Below are 27031 nucleotides of genomic sequence, written 5' to 3'. Positions count from 1 at the left end.
TATCCCTTTGCCTTTCTTCTCTTTTTTCTTTTTTTTTTTTTTGAGACAGAGTCTTGCTCTGTCACCAGGCTACAGTGCAGTGGCGCAATCTTGGCTCACTGCAACCTCCACCTCCTGGGTTCAAGCGATTCTCCTGCCTCAGCCTCTGGAGTAGCTGGCATTACAGGCATGCAACACCATGCTCAGCTAATTTTTTTTATTTTTAGTATAGACGAGGTTTCACCATGTTGGCCAGGATGGTCTCGATTTCTTGACTTCGTGACCTGCCTGCCTCGGCCTCCTAAAGTGCTGGGATTACAGGCATAAGCCACCACGCCCGGCCTCTTCTTGTTTTTTATTTGTATGTTCTGTCTTTTTCTTGAGCAGTTTTGCCCGAGCTTTGTCTAATTTATGATTTGTTTCAATAACTAACTCTTGGATTTGTTATTCTCTGTTGTTTTGTATCTTTATTTGTATCTTTTTTCTCCTTGTATCTTCTAAGTTTTCTTCCTAGTATTTTTAGGCTTTATTGTTATTTTTCTATAATCTTATGTTGAATGATCAGCTCATTAATATTCTTTCATCTTCAAACACATCTATTTGAATGCTGCATTAAAGAAATCTTTCATATACAGTATTTTGTTGTGTTTATATTGTCATTTTTTGGTAGTGTGTTTCTGAACATATGTGGCATTTTTATATTATTAGAGTTTCCTGATGTTTCTGCATTGTGGTCATACAATTGTGATTCCTTAGACTTTTAATTTTTTTTGAGATAGGGTATTACTCTGCTGCCCAGGCAGGGTGCAAGCACGGCTCACTGCAGCCTGGAACTCCTAGGCTCAAGTGATCCTCCCTCCTCAGCCTCCCAAGTAGCTGGGACTACAGGTACGTGCCACCAAGCCCAGCTAGTTTTTGTGTTTTTGTTCTGGGTCTTGCCATGTTGCCCAGGCTGGTCTCAAACTCCTGGAGTCGAGTGATCCTCCTGCGTGGCGTCCCAAGTGCTGGGATTGATTACAGGGTTGCACTACTGTGCCTGGCAGAATTTTTTAAAGACTTATTTTCTATCTTAGTATTTGCTCAGTTTTTGTAAATATTCTGTGAGTACTTTAACAGTGTATTTGCTGTATTTGTTGATTGTAGTTCTCTCTCTCTCTCATCTTTCTTGTCCTCTAGAGAGGGCAAGAGAGATTTTAACATATTTATACATATATATTCTTGGTAATTTGCTTATTTATTTTTTAAAATATCCTTTAGCCTTACTCATATTTTCACCTATTTGATCTGTTTCTGACAGAGTTGTATAGAAATCTCTGATTGGGGATTTATAATGTTTTTGAGTAATTTTGTCAATTTTTGCTTTAGATAGTTCAAGACTTGGCATGATTGTTATACCTTGAAGGATTTTTTTTCTTTTATTATAATGTAAAATCTCTGTTTCTATTAATGATTTTTTTGCTATAAATTTTTATTTCTGATATAAATATTCTGATTTCTTGGTCAGTCATTTTCAGTTACTTTTTTTTAACCTTTATTTTTATGTTTTGAGAAAATCTCTTACGAATGTCTAGCCATGGATATATTTGAGTTTAATTCATCTTTTTTTGTGATTACTAATAGATTTAAACTTGTTCCTATCATTTTGCCTTTTTCATTTTCTTTTTTCCTTCTTCTACCTTCTGTACCTTCTTTTTCATCCTTCTTTCTATTTTGTTTTGGATTACTTAAAAAAAATCTACTCCTATCCCTACTGGTTCGTAAGTTATGTATTTTTATTTTATTTTTTATTTATTTATTTTTTTAGTGGTTACCCAGTACTTTTTTTAACGTGTATACTTAATCTTTCTTTTCTTTTCTTTTTCTTTCTTTTCTTTCTTTCTTTTTCAGAGTGAGTTTTGCTCTCTTTGCCCAGGCTGGAGTGCAATGACCCGATCTCAGCTCACTGCAACCTCTGCCTCCCGAGTTCAAGTGATTCTCCTACCTCAGCCTCCGGAGCAGCTGGGATTACAGGCATGCACCACCACTCCCGGCTAATTTTGTATTTTTAGTAGAGATGGGGTTTCTCCATGTTGTTCAGGCTGGTTTAGAACTCTTGACCTCAGGTGATCCACCTGCCTCGGCCTCCCAAAGTGCTGGGATTACAGGCGTGAGCCACCTCGCCCAGCCCAATTTTTCTAATAATATATTTTCTCACTTGTAAACTAAGATAGGGAATTTGGAATATCTTAACTTCTCTCAGAACTCTCGTATTTCTTGTATTATTACCTGGTATACTACACCCCTTCACCACCACATTTCTTAAACCCTAAGAAACTAGTTCTTTATCATTTTTATACATAACATTTATGTTTAAATGTATCTACATATTTATCTCTTTGTTTACTGTTTATTCATCCATTTATTCAACAAATACTTTTGATTGGTGAGTAAGCACCCGGCACATAGAACAAGACAGATGAAGTGTCTGCCTTCATGGGGCTTCCATCCTAGGGAGGGAGAGCATCATTGACAAAATTCGGTATTACTCTAATGCATACCTAATAAGGACTGTTATGAAAACTGAGCAAGGGAATAACAAGTGATGGGGGAATGGGCGCGGTGGCTCACGCCTATAATCCCAGCGCCGGAGCTGGTGGGGCTGTGACAGCAGCTCCGAAGTGGACAGGTGGCTCCCCAGGGTGAGGAGGCGAGGGCGGGCTGGGGCCGCACGGGGCCGTCGCAGAGCTGAGTGGCGGTGCCTGGGGCCCGGCTCACGGAGAAGGCGCCTGTGCCTCGGTGGGCGGCGGCGGGAGCGCCCAGGACTGCGCGCGGCTGGAGATGCCTGCGGGCTTCCCGAGGAAGGACCTAGTAACCGAGGGCGCCTTCCGCTGGGGCCAGAGGAGGCTGCGGCGGCGCAGGGTGTCCCCGGCTTCCCCTTCGCTCTCTCTGGCTGCTCCTTCAGGGAGGCTCCGCTCTAATACATGCGCCTAGGTGGTGTGCATCCGGAACGGCTTTATTTCTCCCGCACGTTTGGCTGTCGGTTTACCTGGGTTCAGAATTCTAGGTCGGGGGTTATTTTTCTTCAGCCCTGAAAAAGCATTTCCCAACAGTACAGTGTCAGTAACACAACTTTATTATTAAATTATCATCTCATCAAAGCATCGTGACATTATTTTATTTTGAAATGACATGGTTCGAGGACCCTGACAGCCAAAAGGATATGTCTACCAGGCCTTAAACTTTTTTTTTTTTTAACTAACACACAAATAGTAAAGGAAGAAATTACTTTGTTTGTTTGTTTATTTATTTATTTATTTATTTTTGAGACGGCGTCTTCCTCTGTCTCCCAGGCTGGAGTGCAATGGCGCGATCTTAGCTCACTGCACCCTCTGCCTCCCAGGTGCAAGTGATTCTCTTGCCTCAGCCTCCCGAGTAGTTGGGATTACAGGCTCCGGCCACCACTCCCGGTTACTTTTTTGTATTTTTAGTACAGACGGGGTTTCACCATTTTGGCCACGCTGGTCTCGAACTGGTGACCTCAGATAATCCACCCTCCTCGGCCTCCCAAAATGCTGGGATTACAGGCGTAAACCACCACGCCCAGCCAAAATTACATAATTTAAAAACGAGGAAACTATACATTTTGAACAATCCTTCTTGAGGAGAGAAATGTTACAAGTAAAGGAAATAAATAAAAATAAAATAATAAAAATGCAATTAAAAATGAAAAATAAAAACAAAAAAATTCTTAGTAATTGTGACCATCCTGGATTTAATCTGAGAATATTAATTTTTTTAAACTATGTATAACAGTGCATGTATTAGATTTGAGGTCGTGGAATTTGAGTTATGGTTAGAGTTTTTTTCTAAAACTTTTTTTCCTACTAAAATACGGTAGTGTTGTATCTATTTTATTTTACTCTATTTTATTTTGTTTATGTGAAGATTTTACTTAACTATACAACTTTTTAAAATAAGAATATTTCCTAATTAAAAGAAAGCAATTTTTTAAAAAGTGTAAACCCACAGGACAAAAAGCAGATGGGCGAGCGATAACTGATTTCACACAGAAGAAAGAAAAGGCAGCGACCGCAAGAGCCTGCGGAGGAATCGTCCCACCGGGAGGAAACACCCCCTGGGGAAAATGAGGGCAGAAGACGTGGGTGTGAGGGATGCAGCCAGCAGATCCTCGCGGGCTCAGTGGGAGTGAACGAGGATCACTGTACACTGTAGGACACCCGAGCATTGCAACACCATGAAATAATGCCCGCTGGGAAGCTGTGTGGCCCATGGGGGTATAGCTCAGGGGTAGAGCATTTGACTGCAGATCAAGAGGTCCCCGGTTCGAATCCGGGTGCCCCCTGCTGGTTTTCTTTCTGTTTCAGGATACTCTATGAACTCGACCACTCTGAGTCCATCCAAGTCACCATCAGCCTGCATATTAGGTGAGTTTTTCAGGTGGCTAATTTCATCCAAGTGGCTTATGGACTGGTAGGGGAAGAGGAAGGAAAAGGAGCGAAGGAGGCTCCGAGGTAATCTGGCTCAGGAAGTGGTTATGGGAGGCTTTCATCATGATTCCATGTGCTTTGGGAGCTCTCGTTTACTATTTATCTTTCCAAGGGAGAAGCGTAGGCAGGAAGTCGGGGGAGCAGGCTGAACGACTGCACCAGACTGCACTGACAGCACCAGAACCGCCTGGGCTCTGCTCCTGCGCAGTGTACCTGGACCTCAGCGCGAGGCTCCAATGTGTAGGTCTGAGGAGAGCAGTGGATATTTTGTTTTAAAAACAACGCGTACCTCCGCTCTTCCTCCTGCCTCCTCCCACCCAGCACACACTAGATGATTCTGATAGGGACATTTCGGGGAAAACTATGCTGGATGGTTCTAAAGGACATTTCACCCAAACTGGCCTGATTATCAAAGCTGATGTCCTCTGCAGGGGACTGAGAGCCACAGGCGCAGACAGCTGCCTGGTGGGCAGAGGACGGAGAGCGTGGGAAGGAGACTGGTAGGAAAGGTGTGTCTGTCTGCCGTGGAGACCTCCTAGGTTTCATGGAAGACCACGAAAACGTCGGTGACTTACTGTGTGAGAGCTCTGGATATCACTACTGGGTGAAAAGGTGGTTGTCAGAGAACAACAATGGCTCATAGGTCAATCATTTGAACACAGATCACATGGTCTTTGATTCATAATCCAGGTAGCCCCAACCTGCTGTCATTTTTTTAAATTAAGATTTTATTTTTCAGAGCAGTTTTAGGTTTACAGAAAAAGGTACATAAAGTACAGACAGTTCCCTCCACCCATTTCCCCTTCATTAACATCTTGGATTAGTGTGGTACATTTGTTAAAATTAAGGAATGAATATTGATACATTATCATTACCTGACATCTATAGTTTACATCACAGTTCACTCTTTGCACTGCACAGTTTTATGGGTTTTGACAAATGCATAACGTCTTGTATCCACTATTACAGTATCATATAGAAGTGCTTCCCTGCCCTGAAACCCCCCCCACCCCATGCCCTGCCTGTTCATCCCTCCTTCCCTACAAACCCCCGGCAACCACTGACCTTTTCACTATCTCCGTCTTCTGCCTTTTCCAGAGTATTTAGAATTGGAATTATACACTATGTGGCCTTTTGGGATTGGCTTCTTTCACTTAACAATAAGCATTTAAGGTCTTTCTATGTCTTTTTTGTGGCTTGGTAGTTCATTTCTTCTTATTGCTAAATACTCTTCCACTCTGTGGACTTGTCGTTCTTACTCAGGCTTGGAGTTAGCATTCTAGCTAGACTGCACTTCCTGCAAAGAGAGAGACAAGAAGCAGATGAGGCCTTTGCCAGAAAACCACCCCAGGCTCTGGCAGCCTCAAGCAATTTCCATGATTTTTTATTCTGGCATAGGCTCAGTCCCACTTATGTTGCTTGTGGAAGGTATTTGTAGTTGTCTTTTTTGCACCCCCAACATTTGAAATTCTCTTCTATGTTTGGGGCAAATCCAAATCTATATGTGACTCGGAGTAGAAACCAGGACCTAACTACACTACAAAAGCCAAAAGTACCAGAGTTTTTTCTTCCCATAGGCCCTAGAAGTGCCCTAAGCCTGCCCAGTCACATGTACATGTGAGACTTGGAATGTGGAATGAGGTACATGGAAGCAGGAAGAGTTTGGAATGCGCTCCAGGGAACGCGGAACTCTGTCATTGGCAGCGGGGCTGGTGGCTGCAGCCAGCTTTCAGTGGAGGTACTATCAGCTCCCTAACCAGGACGTTGTGTGGGAGTAAATTATTCTGACCACTTGGCTGCCTTTTAGTCCTAGCCATTTTCTGAGTATAGATCTCTAGGCTTCCTTTAGTGCTGTGAGATTTTTTTCTGACATCCTGCCAATAATTGCCTTATTTGATTCAAGTAGCCATTGCCAGTTTCTATTTTTGAGACAGAATGCTGAGAGTATGAAAACTAGTACTAGGAGTGGGGTGAAGAAAGTAAGAGGAATATGGCACTGGATACCTGCTTTTATTGGGACCAAAAGCAGTGAGCATCTGGCTAGTTATTCAGGAATTAGAATCTGAGAGTCATCGATACACAGTAACAAAATAGGTGATCTGAATATCACAAGTCACTTGGAATGAAGTGCCCACGGGGGCACTTTGGTTTTGGTGTACTAAGTCACTGTAGAACAGCGTGAAGCACTGTGGAGTAGGGCGGCTAAATCTCTTGGTATTAGCAATGGTCTGCATGTGTCTCCCAAAATTCATGTACTGGAAACTTAATCCCCAATGCAACAGTGTGGGAGGTGGGGCCTAATGGGAGGTGTTTAGGTCATGAGGCCTCTGCCCTCATGAATGGATGAATGTTGCTATTTTAAAAAAGCTTGCATTGGCTTGGCACAGTGGCTCATGCTCGTAATGCCAGCATTTGAAGCCACTTACTATGTGGGTTCTAGACTGACTGATGCAAACCAGCCATGAGTTAACCTAACAATGCCATAGGCTGGACACCCTAATTCATACCCAGTAGTTCAACAATGTATAGCCAATCACTAATCAATGTTATTTCTGTAAACCAATGAGAATTCCTGTCAAAGAATTTTTTTTATCAGCCCACTCCTTATTTCCTTCACCTTTAAAAACCTGCTTGTTCGGTGGCTCACGCCTGAAATCCCAGCACTTTGGGAGGCTGAGGCGGGCAGATCACCTGAGGTCGGGGGTTCGAGACCAGCCTGACCAACATGGAGAAATCCCATCTCAACTAAAATACAAAATTATCCGGGCATGGTGGCGTATGCCTGTCATCCCAGCTACTGGGGAGACTGAGGCAGGAGAATTGCTTGAACCTGGGAGGTGGAGGTTGTGGTGAGCTGAGATTGCACCATTGCACTCCAGCCTGGGCAACAAGAACGGAACTCCGTCTCAAAAAAAAACAAAAACAACAACAACAACAAAAAAAACACCTGCTTATTACAAAGGCCTAATGGAGCATATCCCAAGGCAACTTGGAAGCATTTCCCGGACAGCTGTGCTTGCTTTGGCTCAAGTAAACTTAATATTATATTTTGTGACTCAGCTTATTTCTCTAGGTCAACAAGTCCTTGAAATGAAAAAAGAAAAAGGGGCAACCTGCACGGTTACCTGGAGCCCCCCTCATCCTGGTCCTGCCACTAGAATCCTACTTGTAGATAATCCCAGGTATGGTGAATAGAGGTTGGACAAGAGCCAACAAGGTGGAGCATCTTTGCCTCTGACCAAATTGCCTGAACTGAGTTCATTCCCAGACTCAATTTTCCTGGAATAAAGAGGATCTTGGGTAAACTTGAGGGAGTCCTGTGTCTTACTTCAGACTGCTGTAACAAAAATCCCATAGAATGAGTGGCTTAAACGATAGGACTTTATTCCTCACAGTTGTGATGGGTGGGAAGTTCAAGATCAAGGTGTCAGAGGCATTCAAACCACAGTGACTCCATCTTGAATAAGGGCTGGGTAAAATGAGGCTGAGACCTGCTGAGCTGCAATCCCAGGAGGCTGGGCATTCTTAGTCACAAGATGAGATAGGAGGTCGACAGAAGATATAGGTCATAAAGACCCTGCTGATAGAACAGGATGTAGTCAATAAGCTGGCCAAAAGCCACCAAAACCAAAATGGCGATGAAAGTGACCTTTGGTGGTCCTCACTGCTCACTATATGTTAATCATGCATTAGCATGCTAAAAGACACTCCCACCAGCACCATGACAGTTTACAAATGCCATGGCAATGTTGGAAGATACCCTATATGGTCCCCCTTGGTAAGGCCCCTCTTGATTAAGAATGAATTTAGGCTGGGCATGGTGGCTCATACCTGTAATACCAGCACTTTGGGAGGGTGAGGTAGGCAGATTTCTTGAGACCAGGAGCTTGAGACCAGCCTGGGAAAGATGGTGAAACCCCACCTCTACCAAAAAAAAAAGCCAGGTGTGGTGGTGCATGCCTGTGGTCTCAGCTACCTGGGAGGCTGAGGTGGGAGAATTATCTGAGCCTGAGAAGTTGAGGCTGCAGTGAGATGTAGTTGCACCACTTGCACTCCATCCTGGGTGACAGAGTGAGACCCTGTCTCAAAAATAAAGAATGGATTTGGCTCTACAGGATGTTAATTGCTATTCTTTTTGGATTAATTCACCTTGCACTCTTTGCTGACAGCTGTGGGTGACAGGACTGAGCATATGCAGGATCACGAGATATGGGGAGCTTTTTTCTCCTGAAAGGGGGAAACTTGAGAGCTGATGGAACTGCTGGAAAAGATTCCTTCATGACTGATAAGCAGCTTCCTGAACTTTTGATTCAGTATAGCTGCGATGAGTGGGTCTTTCTCTAGCCTTCCTGAGCTCCTCACCTCCCCTGCCTCACTGCAAGCAGCACTTTCTTCCTTTCCCTTTCCTCCCTCTCTCTGTCTCACCTTTCCCTTTTCTATCTTTTCTTTCACTCAGGGCGACTGTCTGCTGTTCCATCTTGCCCAGAGACCACACGTTGAAACTCCTAGTAAGAGATCATTCCACTCCACTTTGAGTGGATCAAAGACAGCATGGACTAACGGGGGCAAGTTTGAGCTTTGCTAGGTTGATTTTGGGCACTGAGCAGGGTGGCTAGTGTCTATGTTTTGTCACACATATTTTGCTCCAACTGGAAAGGAAAATGTTAATTTGGTTTCCCTATGCAGCCAGTCGGGTGGCGTCTTGCAAAATTGAGAGGCTTTTTGCCTTTGGTTCCTTTGTAATGTGGCTTAACCCCCATAGCTATGGTGCAACAAGCAAGGCCATCAGAGCCACTTAGAGAAAGGGAACCCAGAAACCTAGCATGCTGGCAATAGGGCAAGAATTTCTTACCAATTAGACTTCTGGCCTCTCTCTTTCTAGGTAAACCAGTTGAATGAATGTTAAAAGTCACTGTCTCCTCTGCAAGGTTTTGACTAATGGGAAAAGGGTTTGTGAAGCCATTCTTAGGCTGTAGCAAATCTGGTGTACTTTGTGCTATGAATTTGTCTGTGTTGTTCTATCATAAAAAGGGATACCAAAGGATAAAATGTGGGTGTAGGACCCAAGCCCACTGTTCAAGCCAACCTAGCAAACTGGTCAGTTACAAACTTTGCTGCAGGTCCCTGAAACAAAAACTGGATGAGATTTTCCTCTGGTTTTGTTTTATATCCTTGGGAGCTTGACCTTGTGACTATGTGGAAGTAGTTTCTTTTGACTTCCACCAACTGGAGGATGGGACTTTGGGGTTCATGTCGTAGTTAGCCCTAAAAATTATCTTGAACAGTAAAAAACCTTTGCAAGCTCAAGATTGGCTGCTCTAGGCTCCTTCTGGGAAGTACACTAGAAACAACCTAATGCTGTAGCTCAGTAGCTAAGGCTTTGTCTTTTTACAATGGTATCCCAGGTTCAACTCCCAGCTTAGGGAATGAGTCATTTCTGGTTTGACATATGTGTGATTTTGTTTTTTTGTTGTTTTTTTTTGAGAGCGAGTTTCACTCTTGTTGCCCAGGCTGGAGTGCAATGGGGCGATCTTGACTTACTGCAACCTCCACCTCCTAGGTTCAGGTGATTCTCCTGCCTCAGCCTCTTGAGTAGCTGGGATTACAGGCATACGTCACCACACCCGGCTAATTTTGTATTTTTAGTAGAGATGGGGTTTCTCCATGTTGGTCAGGCTGGTCTCGAACTCCCGACCTCAGGTGATCCGCCTGCCTCGGCCTCCCAAAGTGTTGGGATTACAGGCGTGAGCTACCGCACCTGGCCTATGTGTGTGATTTTTGTCATTTATTGATTGTTTTCCCCTGTGTGAACAACTTCTAACTTCCTATCTTGAATTTTCTTTTCTCTGAGCTACCTTTGGAGATTCTAGATCTTGTAAAAACTGCTTACTGCTTCTTACAAAATATCTTTTATGCCATGGTTAAGTCACAACTTATGGTATAACTTAAGGTATAACTTATATACCTCAGTTAGGCTTATTGGTTTCACCTCAGAGGTTATGTTTAGTAAAATTGAAAAGCCAGAAATATTGGCTCTTTGTCCCGGATGGAGTCTGGAAATAAGAAGTTTGGTTAAAAGTCAGCTTAATTAAAAACAGATATCCAAGCTATACATATATTTAAGAGGCATTTATGTTTTCTTCTCTTCTTGGATCTTGTTTTTCTGAAAAAAGGTTTTGTTTTTTTTTTTTTTTCTGAGTACACTGAATTATTCTTCTCCATTTTGTCGTCTTGCCACTCTTGATGCTCATATGAAGGGACCTAAGATAATTTCTAACAGCCTGGGACTCCTTGGGAAAAACAGAGGAGGTGCCACAGTCCCTGTTTTTGGAAAAACCTCTAGTTTCCTCCCGGAACCCCAGAAATTGAAAGTGGATAGATGCCTCTCAAAATCTAAAGCTCCATTCTGTTTTGCATTGTGCTACCTAGCATGTTTTTACTTTTGGGGGTGTCAGAAATTACTTTGCACTATGAGAGAGCTTTTAGTTTTAGTATGTAATAGCTAGGTAGAAAATATACTTTTAGAGATGGATAATGGCAGTTATGAGGGGATTCTTGGCTCTTTGCATGTTTGGATCAGAGAAGCATACTTTTGACCACCTAGAAAGTATGAAAACATTCCCCACCCCCACCCCCAGAGAGGTAAAAGTCCTACAGGAGATGGGCTGATTGGCTTTGGGTTGCCCACCAGCTTCAGGGGAATGGCCTGGAAGTAAAATGCATAGTAAAAGCATTGCACTTTCTGGTCCTGTAGCACTTCCCTCTTTTTGGGGACCCAGAATTCAGCATGAAAATAGGAAAGAAAAGCTTTGAAACAATAGCAGATCTGCTTCTGTCTATTTATGTGTTATGTGTGATATTTTACTATTAAAAATATGAAAGAGCTCTGATTAATTGACTTAAAAATAATAAGCACTTAAATCAAATATCTTGTCAGAAAAATAGAAAATTTAATGCCTTTTAGTTCATGTGACTTTAGTAATCTTTAGGAAATAAAGAGTTTTAAAAATTATTGGTAAAATTAAAATGTCTTCAAAATTTAGATATTTGGTCTAGATTAGGCAGGTCATATACTGTGTTTACTAAGCTACATAAACTACTTCTTTGACTTTTGATAATTGTTCAACTTCCTGCTTTGGACCCATTAGATTCTAGCTAAGGCCTGGGGATGTGTGGAGTTGGCCATGCTCACTATGGGATGGAAAGAGTCAGATTTTTTCTGCACTTCTGCCTGGTGTCCTGGGCTCCACACCTGGTACATAATGAAAATTGCTTACTTAACAGGTTTCTCACCAAAAATAAAAGTTGCTAAGAGTAAATATTGTAACATATATAATTAAGACTACTGGAGAAATAGTTTTACATGCAAGGTGTATAAGGAAAATAAAATGTGTTTTTGGTAAAAGATTATAATAAGGCATAGGAATGTGGGTTGTTGTTGTCATTGCTGTTTTGCCTAGTTTAGAGGGTTAAAATGTTGTTTTAAGTTAGATAGGATAAAGCTTCATGTTAAAACCTTCAGTGTATGACAATGTAGTTTTTTACATAAGGGCTATAAGAATCTGTTTTCTTTTATAACAGGACACAATTGGAGACACTGGTTATTTTACAAGGCTTTGACTGGAATGGCATGCTTTCAGATACAAACATACTGCTTTAAGGAATCAAAGTTGGCTTATAGAGCCAGTAAAAGCCCCTTGGGAAAACTGGTCTCATACTTTGCATATGAAATCCCTGTACAAGTTTCCTGACCTGTAGTAAGTAAACAATGTCACTTTCTGACAGGCTCAGCAGCCCCCGAGTTATTTTGGTACCTCAAGAGAAGAAGAATTTACCCAGCTCATGCAGGTACTTGCAGACACAAACCCACGGTTGTGCTCATGGCTTTAAAAAGTCTAATAGGAGATTTTCTTTTTTTTTTTTTAATAGAACAAAGTTCCACCAAAGTCAATTTAAAAGGAGCATATATGGCAAATAATTATTCTTGCTGTTCTTTATGCAAATAATCAGCCCAAGTATAATAAGACTAAAGCTTATTTTGTAAACGAATCAGTCTTGCCATGATTTTTTAAAAATAAAAATGGGGACTAGATAGAGAAAAACTATGTTTCAAAAACTATGATACACCTCTTATTAGATTTCTAGTCTCATCTATTGTTTTTGAGTTTTTTTCTGCAATTAAGACTGACCCTGCTTGTCCTGTGAACCAATCAGTGATCTCTGGCTGCTGCTCAGAGGAAACAAGAGGGATGGGTAATGTAAAAATCTGGATAAGTATTCTTATTCTGGGCATGTATTAGAATTGGCTAGCAACCTTATATCAGCTTGGTTCCAACAATTTTCCAGTTCATGAAAAGTCTTCTTATTGACTTATATTACTGCTTTACTCTTCATGTAAGAATGCAGGATAACCTTAGTCAAGGTTTTCTTAAATTGAACACTTATTAAGCTTCCAGATACCATCTTTTGTTGGGATTCAGAGTTATGAATGACCTTCACCATACTGATGCTTTCTGACTGAATTCCTCTCTACTCTGAATACAAGAGACCTGATAGGAAGAAGTATCACCACCCCTATTCAGCTTGAAGAAGCTATAGAATATGGAGCTTCATTCCTCTGCAACCCTTAAAATTAAAGGTTCCCTTATAAAAGGGAGAGGGGGAAATATGTCAGAGGAGTTCAAACCAGAGTGACTCTTGAACAGGGACTGGGTAAAATGAGACTGAGAACTGCTGGGCTGCATTCCTGAGAATTCTTATCACAGGATGAGAGAGGAGGTCAACACAAGATACAGGTCACAAAGACCCTGCTGATAAAACAGAATGCAGTGAAGAAGCCAGCCAAAACCTGCCAAAACCAAGATAGTAATGAAAGTGACCTCTGGTGGTCCTCACTGCTCATTATATGCTTATTCTAATGCATCAGCATGTTAAAAGACACTCCCACTAGCACCATCACAGTTTACAAATGCTATGACAATGTCTGGAAGTTACCCTATATTGTTTAAAAATGGGAGAAACCCTTAGTTCTGGGAATTGCCCAACACTCTTTTGGAAAACTCATGAATAATTCACCCCTTGTTTAGCATATAATCAAGAAATAACCATAAAAATAACCAACCAGCAGCCCTTGGGGCTGCTCTGCCTATGGAGTAGCCATTCTTTTGTTTTGTTTCTTCCTTCTCTGAGAAACTCACTTTCACTTTACTCTGTGGACTCACCCTGAATTCTTTCTTGTGTGAGAGCCAAAAACCATTTCCTGGGGTCTGGATTGGGATCTTTTTCTAGTAACAAAGATGCTGCCCAATTCAGTTCTTGATGTGGGCCCTCTCTTGGCTTACAGAGGGACACTTTCTTGCTGTATCCTTACACGGCAGAGAGAGTGAGCTCTAGTCTTTTCTCTTCTTACAAGGACTGTGGCAAAATTAAAAATACATACTTGGTCCACTTTTCCCCTTCCTGGCGTAAAGCTCCTAAAACCCTTGGAATCTCTGAAGTAATGTGTGTCTTTTTGTGTGCTAATAAGATGACTGGTTGTTTGGGGCTCACTGGATAGCCTCAGTCTGGGGGTTGATTGCCAGGGGACCAATTATGTCATTTGAGAGTGGGAACTGTCAGCCCCACCCCCTGACCTCCAGAAAGGGGAGAGGGGTTGAAGGTTGAGCTGGTCACCAATGGCCAATGATTTAATCAATCATGCCTATGTAGTGAAGCCTACATGAAAACCCCAAAGGACAGAGTTCAGAGAGCTTCTGGATTGCTGAACACCTGTAAGTGCCTGGAGGATGGCACATCTGGAGAGGGCATGGAAGCTCATGCCTATATCTAGCCCTTTGCATCTCTTCTATTTGGCTGTTCCTGAGTTGTATCCTTTATATTAAATGGGAAAACATAAGTAAAGCATTTATCTGATCTCTGTTAGCCATCCTAGCAAATTATTGAACCTGAGGAGGGGGTCATAGGAATCCTGATTTATAGCTGGCAATCAGAAGCACAGGTCACAATCTGGGACTTTCCATTAGCATATGAAGTGGGGTCAGTCTCATGAGACTGAACTCTTACCCTGTGAAATCTGACACTATCTCCAGGTAGAATAGTGTGGCCCTTGTTAGGAAAGCCAGACAAAGACCTATGAGAAAAGAAATCTACATACAATATGTCTTATGAACGTTAATGCAAATATCCTCAACAAAATACTAGGAAATTACATTCAGCAGCATATTAAAGGGACTATACACCACGACAGAGTGACAAAGGGGGATTTATTTTTGGAATGCAAGGATGGTTCAACGTATGAAAATCAATCATTATATCACATTAACAGAATGAAGGAAAAAAAACCCATGTGATCATCTTGATTAATGCAGAAAAAGCATTTGACAAAATTCGGCATCCTTTCATGATTTTAAAAACACTGAACAAACTAGGAATAGAAGGAAACTACTTCAGCACAATAAAAGCCATATGTGAAAAACCCACAGGAAACATCATATTCAATGTTAAAAGACTGAAAGCTTTTCCTCTAAGATCAGCAATAAGAAAAGAATGCTCACTTTCACCATTTCTATTCCACATAGTCCTGGAAGTTCTAGCCAGAGCAATTAGTCATGGAAAAGGAATAAAAGGCATCCAAGTTGGGAAGGAAGAAATAAAATTATCTCTGCTTTAAGATGGTATGATCTATATGTAGAAAATCTGAAAGAATCCACAAAAAACTGTTAGAACTAATAAATGAATTCAGCAAAATAGCAGGATACAAAGCCAACATACAATAATCACTTGCATTTTTATACACTAACAATGAGCAATCTGGAAAGGAAATTATGAAAACAATTCCATTTATAATAGTTTCAAAAAGAATAAAATAGGAATTAACCAAGATGGCAAAAGACATGGCCTTGGAAGTTTTAGGATTTTAGAAAAAACAACTACAAAAACTTTGCTGAAAGTAGTTAAAGATGATGTAAGTAAATGGAAGCACTCATCCCATGTTTATATATTGGAAGACTTAATATTGTTAAGATGTTAATACTACCCCCAAAAATCTACAGATGTAATGCAATTATCTGTGGATTAAAATCACCAAAAATCCCATCAAAATCCCAAAAGCTTTTGTTTTTCACAAATAGAAAAATGTGTCCTAAAGTTCCAGTGAAATCTCAAGGGACCCCAAATAGCTATAATGATCTTGAAAAAGAACAAAGTTGGAGGACTCATACTTCATGACAAAACTTGCTGCAAAGCTACAATAATCAAAATTGTGGTAATGGCAAAAAGATAGACATATAGACCAATGAAATAGAATAGATATCCTAGAAGTTATTAACTTCATTATTACATCATATACAAAAATTAGCTCAAAATGAATTAAAGACTTAAATGTAAAACTAAAAGACTACAACTCTTAGAAGCACATATGGGATAAAAACTTTACAACATTAGATTTGGCAGTGATTTATTGGATATGATAACAAAGGCACAGACAACAAAAGAAATAATAGACAAATTGAACTGCATGAAAAATTTGAAATTGTGTGCATCAAAAGACACTATCCAGGCCAGGTGCGTTGGCTCATGCCTGTAATCCCAGCACTTTGGGAGGCTGAGACAGGCCGATCATGAGGTCAAGAATTCGAGACCAGCCTGGCCAACATGGCGAAACCCCATCTCTACTAAAAATACAAAAATTAGCCAGGCTTGGTGGCAAGTGCCTGTAATCCCAGATACTTGGGAGGCTGAGGCAGGAGAATCACTTGAACCTGGGAAGCAGAGGTTGCAGTGAGCCAAGATCGTGCCATTGCACTCCAGCCTGGGCAACAAGAACAACACTCCGTCTCAAAACAAAACAAAACACCTATCCATAGAGTAAAAAGTCAACTCACAGAATGGGATAAAATAAAATATTTGCAAATTATAAGTCTGGCAAGGGATTAATATCTAGAGTATGTAGATAGCTCCTAAAGCTCAACAACAAAACAACTCAACTAAAAAATAGACAAAGGATTTGAATAGATATTTCTACAAAACAGATATACAGATGGCCAATAATCACATGAAGACACTCAACATCAGTAATCATTAGAGAAATGCATGAAATATCACCATGAAATACCACCTCACACCCATTAAGGTGGCTACTATTACAAAAACAGAAAATAATAAGTGTTGGAGAGGATATGGAGAAATTTGAGCCTTTGTGTACCATCTTTGGGAATGTAAAATGGTAACGCCACTGTGGAAAACAGTATGATGGTTCCTAAATAATTAAAAATAGAATTACTATATGATCAAGCAATTCATTTCTGAATAATACCCAAAAGAATTGAAAGCAGGGTCTTGAAGAGATGTTAGTACACTCATGTTTATAGCATCATTATTTACAATAGCTAAAATATGGAAGCAACCCAACTGTCCATTGATGGATGAATGGATAAGCAAAATATAGTAAATACATACAATGGAATACTACTCAGTCTTTAAAAAGATGGAAATTCTGACATATGCTACAACATGGATGAACCTCAAGGACATTGTGCTAAGTAAAATACAACAGTCACAAAAATATAAATACTTTATTATTCCACATACATGAGCTGCTTGGAGTAGTCAAAGTCATAGAAACAAAGTAGAATGGTGGTTGCTAGGGGTTCAGAGGAGGAGGAAATGAGAAATTATTTAATGGATGTAGGGTTTCAGTTTTACAAGATGAAAAGAGTTTTGGAGATGGATAGTTGTGGTGGTTGCATAGCATTATGAATGTATTTAATATCACTGAACTTACAGTTAAAATGGTAAATGTAATTTACCACAGTAAAAAAATTGAAAAAGAAAATCAACGCCACATTCCTGAAGAAGTCTCAGAAAGGGGAGCTACCATTAAAGAGTTGAAAGTTGCAAGGATGGATATTTCAAACACCTGTCAATTTGTGTCTACCACTTAGTGGTGAAAATCGATGGGCCTTAGAGAATGGGGATGGTTTATAATGAATAGTTATGTGGTAATCTCAATTCTGTCTGCCAAATTAAATATTGATTTAATGTATATTGTCTCAATACTAGTCGGCAGAAGGCATTAGAAGCAACTTGTTTTTGCTTTTTAGGTGCATCTTCACTGTCTTGCCCCTGAGTTACATTGACTCTAGCTTAGTGCCACAATTTGGTCCACAGGGAACTTAGCCGTTATCCCATAGGACACCACAGTGTGCCTACATATTGATAGTATTCTTCTAGGACCTGGAGAATACCAAATATAAAGTAGTCTAGGTGCCCTGATAAGTCACAAGAGTGCCAGGGAATGGGAGAAAAATTGCATAAAATAACAAGTACCTGACACCTCAGTGAGGTTTCTGGGTATCTAGTGGTTTGGGGATTGTCAGGCTACTCCTCTCATGTGAATGATGAATTGGTAAACATTGCCCTAACCCTTCCCACAGCCATCATTAACACTAAGAGAGAGGCATAGTATTTGATAAGCCTCTTTGCTTTGATGGAGTGGGGGAAAATTGCCTACACTACATTTGTTTGTACTTTCTCAGCCCATTTATAGGTGTTGGAGAGGATATGGAGAAATTGGAGCCTTTGTGGGCCAGAATTAAGTGGGGCCAAGAACAGGGGAAGACTCTCTAGCTGGGTCACTTCTGCCATTTGACTCTAATACCCAATAGATCTGTGTTCAGTGTCTATGGCCACTCAGGATACTGAAAAGGGCCTGTGACAAGCCAGGACAGGACAATCACCAGGGAGGATTGCAAATTCTTGGTGCAAATCAATGCCTTATTCAGCAAGTGGCAATTCTCCTTCAGAGAAAGAGTTTTTGTCTTGAAATTAGACCAGGTAGATCTTGGATTGGAATCAGTGTTACAGGCGGGTCTTTGTTCTTAGAGCTCCCAAGATGGTGGCAGGCGGCTCCCAAGGTGGGGCGGGCCACTCCCAAGATGGCAGCAAACCTTTTGTTCTCTGACCTGAGGTTCTTGGCCTCATGGATTCCAAGGAATGGAACCTTGGGCCATGTGGTGAGTGTTATAGCTCTATTAGAAGCTGTGAGTCACAGAAGAGAACCATAGAACCCAGTGACTAGTGTTCAGCTCAACTAGGACGAAGCTGGGCACTTACCCATGCAGGAACAATGGCAAGCCTTTAGCCCAATCAGGAGTGGCAATGGGCACCTCGCTGGATCAGGAGTGCAACGGACACCCTGCTGGATCCAGAAGGGTGGAAGTCAATGGCAGGTCTGGGTCGGCGGCAAACAGCAGTGCTGGATGGTGAGCGAAAGCTCAGCTCGAGCCGTAACAAACACAGACCAGAAGAGTGTGCAGTTGCAAGATTTAATAGAGTTAAAACATCTCCCATATACGGGAGGGGACCCAAAGGGGGTTGCCGCTCCCTGCTCGAATGCCTGGGTTTATATCCCAATCATTGTCCCTCCCCCTGTGCTCTCAGGCGATATATGATTTGACTATTTCTTTACCTCCTGCTTTTAGCCTCATTTGTATTTTAGTGAGCCCTCTTTACTACCTGATTGGTCAGGTGTGAGCTGAGTTACAAGCCCCGTGTTTAAAGGTAGATGCAGTCACCCTCCCCAGCTAGGCTTAGGAATTCTTAGTTGGCCTGGGAAATCCAGCTAGTCCTGTCTCTCAGTACCCCCTCTCAACAGGAAAACCCAAGTGCTGTTGGGGAGGTTGGCCAATGACAGCTCTTAACTGCTTCCTGCTGAATTGGGGCATAGTAGGGGTCATGCAGTTGAGATTTCCTCGGGAGGGGTGCCTTCAATGTCATCAACATCAGAGCATGGGCTAGCAGGCTGGTCCAGGGGTCCGCGGTAGATCTTAGTCATGGACTGCATCTGGGGCTCCATTTGAAGAACGATTTGTAGTTTTACAGCTTCGATTCTGGAAGAGACAAACTTAACAAGGAAGTTAAAGATACAGGGATTGAAATTTATGGCCTGAAGTGCAGGGGATTGTTTCTTTGGCACACTTCACAGGCCCTGACTATCTGCTTGATAGTCTTGAAAAGTCCTGGTCCAGTAAATAATGATTTGGCCATCCAATGGGTGCTATCAATGCCTAAGTGAAAGGTCTGGTGAAGGGTTTTAAGTAATTTCCATTGGTTAGCTGCAGGCAAAAGTATTTTTCTTCTTCAATGGCTAGCCATCCTGAGGAGAGGAAACTTCGTCCTCGTGAGGTTCCCCATTCTGTTTCTTCTGCTGAGTACTGGGGCTTGGTTTCCTGGAGGGGATTACCCCATACTAGGGGTCCTTCTATAAGCATTTCTAATGGAAGGTCCCACCTTGCAGCTCTTTTGGTTTCAATATCCGCTTGGTGGTTCCCTTCTATTTCCCTTTCCTTTCCTTTCTGATGACCCTGGCAGTGTAGGACTGCCACCTCTTTATGTTTCTGTACAGCCAATAATAATCTCTTAATGGCTTCCTGATGTTTGATAGGTGTTCTCTTGGAAGTTAGGAATTCCCTTACTCTCCATATTGCTGTGTGGGCATGGAGGACTAGGTAAACATACTTAGAGTCTGTATATATATTTACCCTTTTTTCCTTCTCCTATGTTCAGGTGTATAATGGCCCCTGTTTTTGCTAGAATGTCTCTCCCTAACAACAGAGTGGGGCTTTCAGGCATAATTAGAAAGGGATGTGAAAAGAGTAAAGTTCCCCAGTCACAACTTAGGGGCTGAGAGAAGTATCTAGTGACTGCTTGTCCTAGGACCCCTCAGATGGTGACAGATCTGGGACAGTTGTCCGGGACAGGACAGTAAGACTAAGAAGGCTGCGCCAGTGTCCAGGAGACAGTTAACCTCCTGGCCCTCAATCGTCAAGCATACCCAGGGCTCTGTGAGGGTGATGGCATGGGCTGGCACCATTGCCCTGGGCACCCTCAGTCGTGCTGCTGGATCATCTGGTTAGTGGCTTCTGACTCAGAGGACCTTCGTCCCCTGGGGCAGTGGGCCTTCCAGTGATTTCCTTGACATAAGGGGCATGGACAAGGGGGTGGCTTATTTCTATTTGGACAATCTTTTTTAAAGTGTCCTTGCAAACCGCACTGGAAGCAAGCCCTATTAAGCATTCGATTTGCCCAGCCTTTCCCTGTTCCGGAGTCTCCAAAGTCCACTTGCCTGAGGGCCACGACTAAAGCGGTGGCCTTCTTTTTATCCCGTTTCTCCTGTTCCACCTGCTTCTCCTGATCTCTGTTATAAAAAACTGAGGTTGTCAAGTTCAATAGGGTTTCCAAGTTTTGCTCCGGGCCTAAGGTGGACTTTTGAAGTTTTTTTCTAATGTCTGCAACTGACTGAGTGATAAACTTATCCTTTAAGATTAGTTGGCCTTCAATAGAGTTAGGTGACAGAGAGGTATGCTTCCTCAATGCCTCCCTTAGTCTCTTCAGAAAGGCAGTAGGATTTTCATTCTTTCCCTGTGTTATAGTGGACATCATTGAGTAATTCAGTCTTCTTCCTAGTTTTCCTTAGTCCTTCTAGCACGCAAGTTAGCAAATGTCTGTGGCACCAATCTCCATGTTCTGGTTCTGCATCCCACTGAGGGTCTACACTGGGAACTGCCTGGTGGCCTGTAGGGAATTGTTCTCTTTCCTGTGTTGTCATCTTATCCTCGACCTGACTGAGATACCAGAGATCACGAAACTCTTGGGCTGCAGTTTTGGCGGCACTTTTCTCATTTGGGGTTAGCGTCTGATCTAGCAGTAACATTATATCCATGTCAGATCAAAGGATTGTCTTAACCCTTGCAAAACATCAATATAGCCATCAAGGTTATCTGAGAATTTACCTAGGTCTATTTTAGTTTGCCTAAAGTCTGAGAGGGAAAAAGGTTCATGCACTCTGACTGGGCCGAATTCTCCAGAATGCATCTTAGGGGCGTTTTTCCTTTGGGGGGAACTTTTCCTATCTGAAAAAAGAACATAGGGATGCCAAACCCCTAGTCATTTTCCGATGAGCATTAGTGGGCTGGGTTCCTGAGTATTTCGTAACAACCCAGCTGCCCCATCAAGATGCATTCCCATAAACAACAGTTCTTATGCAAATTCATTTCAGAGAGGGTGTAGGTAACCTTTTGAGTCAGGATTGAGAGAGTTTTTTTGATTCTGTAAGTACTTTAAGGCCAGGCTGAGTGCAAACAGCTCGCACAGACCAATTATTGGGCAATTCTTCTAACTTTGCTTCCACAAGCGTCTCCCTATCAATTACTGAATAACCATTGTGGTTTTTTTCTCAATCACCCGGGAGAAACCATCTATGTCCTGTCCTGAAGGGAGTTCCTCCTGGGTCTGGTTGGACCTTTGTATGGTAATTAATATTTAAATCCCCTGTTAGGAAATCTGCTGGGTTAAGCGAATTTTCAGTGGTTAGTGTTAAATCACCTTTTTCTAATAGAATAGCCCCATACTTTAAGATTTTTGAGTTAGTAAGCTACCTTTTTGCTTTTTTTGACTTAGGATAGCTCTGAACTGGTAAGGTGTGCTCACAATGAGGTTTCCTCTAAAGGTTATTTTTCTACTCTTAACAAAGCAGTTGCTGCTACGACTGAATGCATTTGTCCCATCTGCGGGTTACTGGGTTAAGGATTTTTGATAGGAAGTCTGAGTTGTCAGTGGCCTCAGTGCTTTCGAGCTATGCCCTTGATTACACTGACAACAAGGTGATATTGGAGTGTTATAGGGTCACCGAAAAGACCTTCAATTATTAACAATAGGTTTTAAATTTACCCTGGCTTTTAAAGGAATAGGGTACACTTTTTTTTCTTTACTACTTCTATTTTTCGCTTTCTTTCTCTCTTTGACTTTCTGTCTCTCTCTTTGACTTTCTCTCTTTGACTCCCTCTCTATTTCTTTGTCTCTCTCCTCTCTGTCTCTCTCTTCTCTTTCCTCTCTCTCTCCTCTCTGTCTTTGTAGATGGATTTTGGAAACACAGTGGAAGGACATTCACTCGTTGCTCCCATTTGCCACTATAGGAATATGCGCCTCCCTTTAATTTACTCAATTCATTTTCATCCTGATCTATTATGTTGTTGTAGATCCAGTTCCAGTTGTTAAAATACTGGGTTGTCAGTTCTAAGGCCCTGGAAAGGGTGGTGGGGAATGGGTCCCACATAACTGCCCATGTCAAGAGCTGTATGCCTAAATTGGGAGGACACCAGGGATAAGACTCCCTGGGTTCATAGCCTAGGTGCCTAAGGACACAGCATAGAGCTACCTTAGATCCCTTTGGAGATACAAATACTTGGGAGAGGAAGTGAAAGTCTGAAGCATTAGTATCTAGGAGGCAGGGATCGGAGGAAGTAGAATCAGAGGTAAAGAGAATTTGGGGGCTACACTTTCAAGAAAGTCATGGTCAGGACCCAGGAGGTATGGGTCAGAAGGAGAGGTAGGGGCGCATGCATGGGCAACTGTTGAGTAGAGACTTCTGGCTGCACCATGATCTCAATCGGCCAATGCTGGGAGTTCGGGACAACAGCTTTCTGCCTCTAGTCGGCCCTCAGCTTCCCCAGGAAAATTGTGAAAGCAGAAGCTGGTTCCAGGCAGACCAATGCTCCCAACCCAGAAGGGTTGGGGGTTGTTAGCCTTTTCCCAGGAAGCCTCACACCTGAGTCTTTAGTCTGGTAGCCACGCTAATCGTTTTTAACCAGCTGACAGGTGCCCGGCATTTTCCTCCAATTCTAAGGAAGGATAGGATAGAATAGCAAGCAAAAGTGGTCTAATAGCAAGCAAAAGTGGTCTCACTGCTTTGGAGAATCCCCATACAGGCCACCAAATGTTACCAGCAGGTCTTTGTTCTTAGAGTTCCCAAGATGGGGCAGGCTGCTCCCAAGATGGCAGCAAGCCTTTTGTTCTCTGACCTGGGGTTCTTGGCCTCACAGATTCCAAGGAATGGAACCCTGGGCCATGTGGTGAGTGTTATAGGTCTATTAGAAGCCATGGATCATGGAAGAGAATGTGGAACCCAGCAAGTAGTATTCAGCTTGATTAGGATGAACCCGGGCACTTAGGTGTGAAGGAACAATGGTGAGCCTTTAGCCCAGTCAGGAGTGGCAATGGGTGCCTTGCTGGATCAGGAATGCAGCGGATACCCTGCCAGATCTGGAGGGGTGGAAGTCAGTGGCAGGTCTGCGATGGCGGCAAACAGCAGTGGTGAACAGTGAATGAAAGCTCAGCTTGAGCCGTAACAAACACAGACCAGAAGAGTGTGCAGTTGCAAGATTTAATAGGGTGAAAACAGAGCTCCCCTACGATAGGAGGGGACTCAAAGGGGGTTGCCCCACAAAGGGGTTTTGCCCTGGAGTGTTTTATTCTTGGATCAATAATTTGTTATTTGGATTATCAAGCAAGTATACTTTCAATGTAAATATTAATAATATAACTTCTTTGAATCTCTCTAATGTGCCTCACAGGATTTAACAATATGTAAAATTACATATTACAAAGATTAAAAACTTAGGGAACACAAATAAGCATCAAGAAAAAAGTAAAATTACCTATAATGCCACAAGCTAAACAAATGTTGATATTTTGATGCCTATTCATCCAAACTTATAGTTAAGAACCAAATCTCTTCCTGGGGGAAAAGTTCAGCTAATCACTAGCCACTTGGTGGTCTCCTATCAGGCTTTCCATCTCTTTGTCCTCCTGTATTCACTTAGAAATAATCCTACTCCTTTCCTAAAAATAAAAAAGGAAATAGGAGCTAAGGAATTCAGTTTTATCATCAGACATTTTCACTTGTTGCTCTCCTATTTCTACCCAAAATAATTCTTAAAACCACGTTTGTATAATTTTCTTTCAGGTTGGATGAAGGAGTTTGTGTCATGCCAAAGAGAGCTAGAAAAGCCAGTTTAAAAAGGCAATTCACATTTTAAAAGCATCAGAGAGTTGCAGAAGCAGCAAGGACTAGAAGAACTAAAATTCCAGAGAGGAGAGAACCTTTTGGAAGTGAGTTGATGGACTGCAGTCACATTTTACCTGGGAACATTTTCCAATCTTGGGTGCAGGCTGATAATCTGCCTTAGGTCCAAGCATAGGGCTGCTGCTGAGGTACTGGAAACCCAGTGAAACTTTTGTTGGTCACTCAGGGTTGCTGTGACAAGACTGTAGACTTGGGGGACATTAAACATATAGCTGTTTTTTACCTCTAGACATTTTCAGAATTCTAAAACTATGTGGGGCAAGAGGTTATAAAATTAAGGAAAATCTCTAGGAAAAAGAACAGAATTTATAACAATTTCATGGTACTAAGAAAATGAAAATTTGTGGGGTAGAGAAAGGGGAAAGAACACACTGGGAGAGAGTGAAAGCCCTGAAGAAAGTAGTGAATTGACACTGAGGATCTGCAGCCACTGTTTCTCTGGGACACTTGCCAATTCTAAGCCCAGCTAGAGGCTGAGCTCCCAGTGTTGGCACCAGCATACAGGTGTCAGGAAATAGGAACACCAAAGGAGCTTTTGAACAGATGTGCAATGCTGAAGCATAAAAATGGGGACTTTAGAGTCCTTAAATACATAGCTGGTTTCACTCCTCAAGAAAATTGCTGAGTTGTGAAGCTCCATGAAGCAAGAATCTAGAAATATAAGCCCAAACTCTCTAAAAACAAGAGTGGATTTCTCTGTATTTGAGGGTTGAGAAGACAAAGACCTGCCAGGATTTTTATTGCAAACCTGGTAGGGCAACACTCAAAAAGTGGAACAAGTCACAGATAGAAGGAGCATTACCAAAATTACATTTTCATTTTTCTTAGCAGGAAAGACCACTCATTTCCTTACTGGTTTAAAATCATCAGCCCTCCACTCTACCTTCTTTCAAAAAAGAAGAAGAAGGAGAAGGAGGAGGAGGAGGGTGAATTTTGTCTAGTAGACAATAATTTCATTGAGAGCCTTTATTCTTTTAATACACAATGTCTGGCATTCAATAAAGATTACTAGGTATATCAAGAGTCAGAGAAATATGAACAAAACCAAGAAAAAAACATAGAAGCAAGTGATCTAGATATCTTAGAATTTAAAATAACTTTGATAATATATTTAGGAAAACAGGAACATAGAAAAAATGTGAGAAAAAGTGTGAATTTCACATTCTAATTTGTAAGAAAAAAATCAAAAAAATTCTAAAACAAAAATTACAATATTTAACATTAAAATTTTAATACACGCATTTAACAGAAACTTAGTCACAGTGGATCACTGGATTAGTGAACAGAAAAACAAATCAATAGAAAAATATCTAAACTGAAGCGCAGAAAGGTAAAGAATGGATGAAAAGAAAAGGAAAATAGGATATAAATGGGAAACAGTTAAAAGTTCTTACATGTCATTGAAATTCCAAAAGGAGGTAAGAAAGTGAATGAAGCAAAACTAAGATGTGAAAGGATAATTGACAAGCATTTTCCAAAACTAATGAAAAACATCAACCCACTTATTTAAGAAATTCAGTTAGTCAAAAGGAAATAAAAACAAAGGAGAAAATTAACACTGTCTGTAGGTGATGGAGGAAAAGACAGAAGACAAAACATACAAACAAAACCAAAAGAAACCATGTCTAGATATGTTATCATAAAACCAATTTTTAAAGAGAGAGGAAGAGGCCAGGTGCAGTGGCTCACGCCTGTAATCCTAGCATTTTGGTAGGGCTGAGGTGGGTGGATCACTTGAGGTCAGGAGTTCAAGACCAGCCTGGCCAACATGGTTAAACCCCATCTCTACTAAAAATACAAAAATTAGCCAGGCCTGGTTGCACGTGCCTGTAATCCCAGCTACTTGAGAGGCTGAGGCAGGAGAATCACTCAAACACAGGAGGTGGAGGTTGCAGTGAGCCAAGATTGTGCCACTGCACTCCAGCCTGGGTGACAGAACGAGACTTCATCTCAAAGAAAAATTAAAAAAAAAAGAGAGAGAGAGAGAGGAAGAGAAATCTGAAAAAGCTGTCTGTAGAGAAAAAAAATCAAATTTTACAATTAGCAGATGATTTGCCAAAAGAAATTATGGGAGCCAGGTGACATAAAACAATATTTTTACAGTGCTGAAAGTAAATAGCCCAATTACTTTAAATAATATAAAAGTATTTAAAACTCCAATTAAAAGATAAAATCTTCAGATTGAACGAGAAAACAAAACCACACTATAAGTTGCTTAGATGAAGCTTAAGCATAGGGTCACATATAGCAGAAAGTGAAAGTATAAATAAAAATATACCATACAAACAATAACCAAAGAGGCTAGTATGGCAATATTAATATGATGCAAAATAGACTTTAATTTGATAAGAGTTTCTACAGATAAAGGGGATATTTAAAAATTATAAGGAGGTCAATCTAGCAGGAAGCTATTATAATCCCAAATCTGAATGCACCCAAAAATATAGTGTGAAAATAAATAAAATAAAAATGGATAGAACTAAACATAGAAATACACATATCCTTAATCATAGTGGCAGATTTTAACCCACCTTTTCCTGTAGCTAATAGAACAGGCAAATAAAATGTTGGTAAGCATATGAAGAATCTGAATAACACAACCAGAAAGTATGACCTATTTGATATATAATAAACAGTGCACCAT

General features: G+C 41.4%; 2 long non-coding RNA genes and 1 other non-coding gene across 6 annotated transcripts in view; 2 read left to right on the top strand and 1 right to left on the bottom strand.

Annotated features, from left to right (window-relative positions):
- Positions 1-2351: 2351 nt before the first annotated feature.
- LOC129485180 (uncharacterized) lies at positions 2352-6080 on the bottom strand. Its single transcript, XR_008658632.1, has 3 exons — positions 6023-6080; positions 5532-5763; positions 2352-3046 (listed from the first exon to the last, which is right to left on the bottom strand). It is a non-coding gene; the product is annotated as an uncharacterized lncRNA (long non-coding RNA).
- Positions 3039-27031, top strand: part of LOC129485179 (uncharacterized) — a 62144-nt gene continuing 38151 nt past the window's right edge. For 3 of the 4 annotated variants that reach the window (XR_008658631.2, XR_008658629.2, XR_008658628.2), the window contains exons 1-3: positions 3039-4403; positions 6044-6204; positions 24268-24413. This is a non-coding gene — a long non-coding RNA (uncharacterized lncRNA). The remainder of the gene's footprint in view (positions 4404-6043; positions 6205-24267; positions 24414-27031) is intronic. The other variant, XR_008658630.2, reaches the window with a different exon arrangement.
- Positions 4250-4321, top strand: TRNAC-GCA (transfer RNA cysteine (anticodon GCA)). The gene has a single exon. It is a non-coding gene; the product is annotated as a tRNA-Cys (tRNA).

Source organism: Symphalangus syndactylus, chromosome 6 (assembly GCF_028878055.3).
Source record: "Symphalangus syndactylus isolate Jambi chromosome 6, NHGRI_mSymSyn1-v2.1_pri, whole genome shotgun sequence".
NCBI lineage: Eukaryota > Metazoa > Chordata > Mammalia > Primates > Hylobatidae > Symphalangus > Symphalangus syndactylus.
Note: the sequence above shows the minus strand (reverse complement) of the source record. Positions and strands in the feature narration are given on the sequence as shown.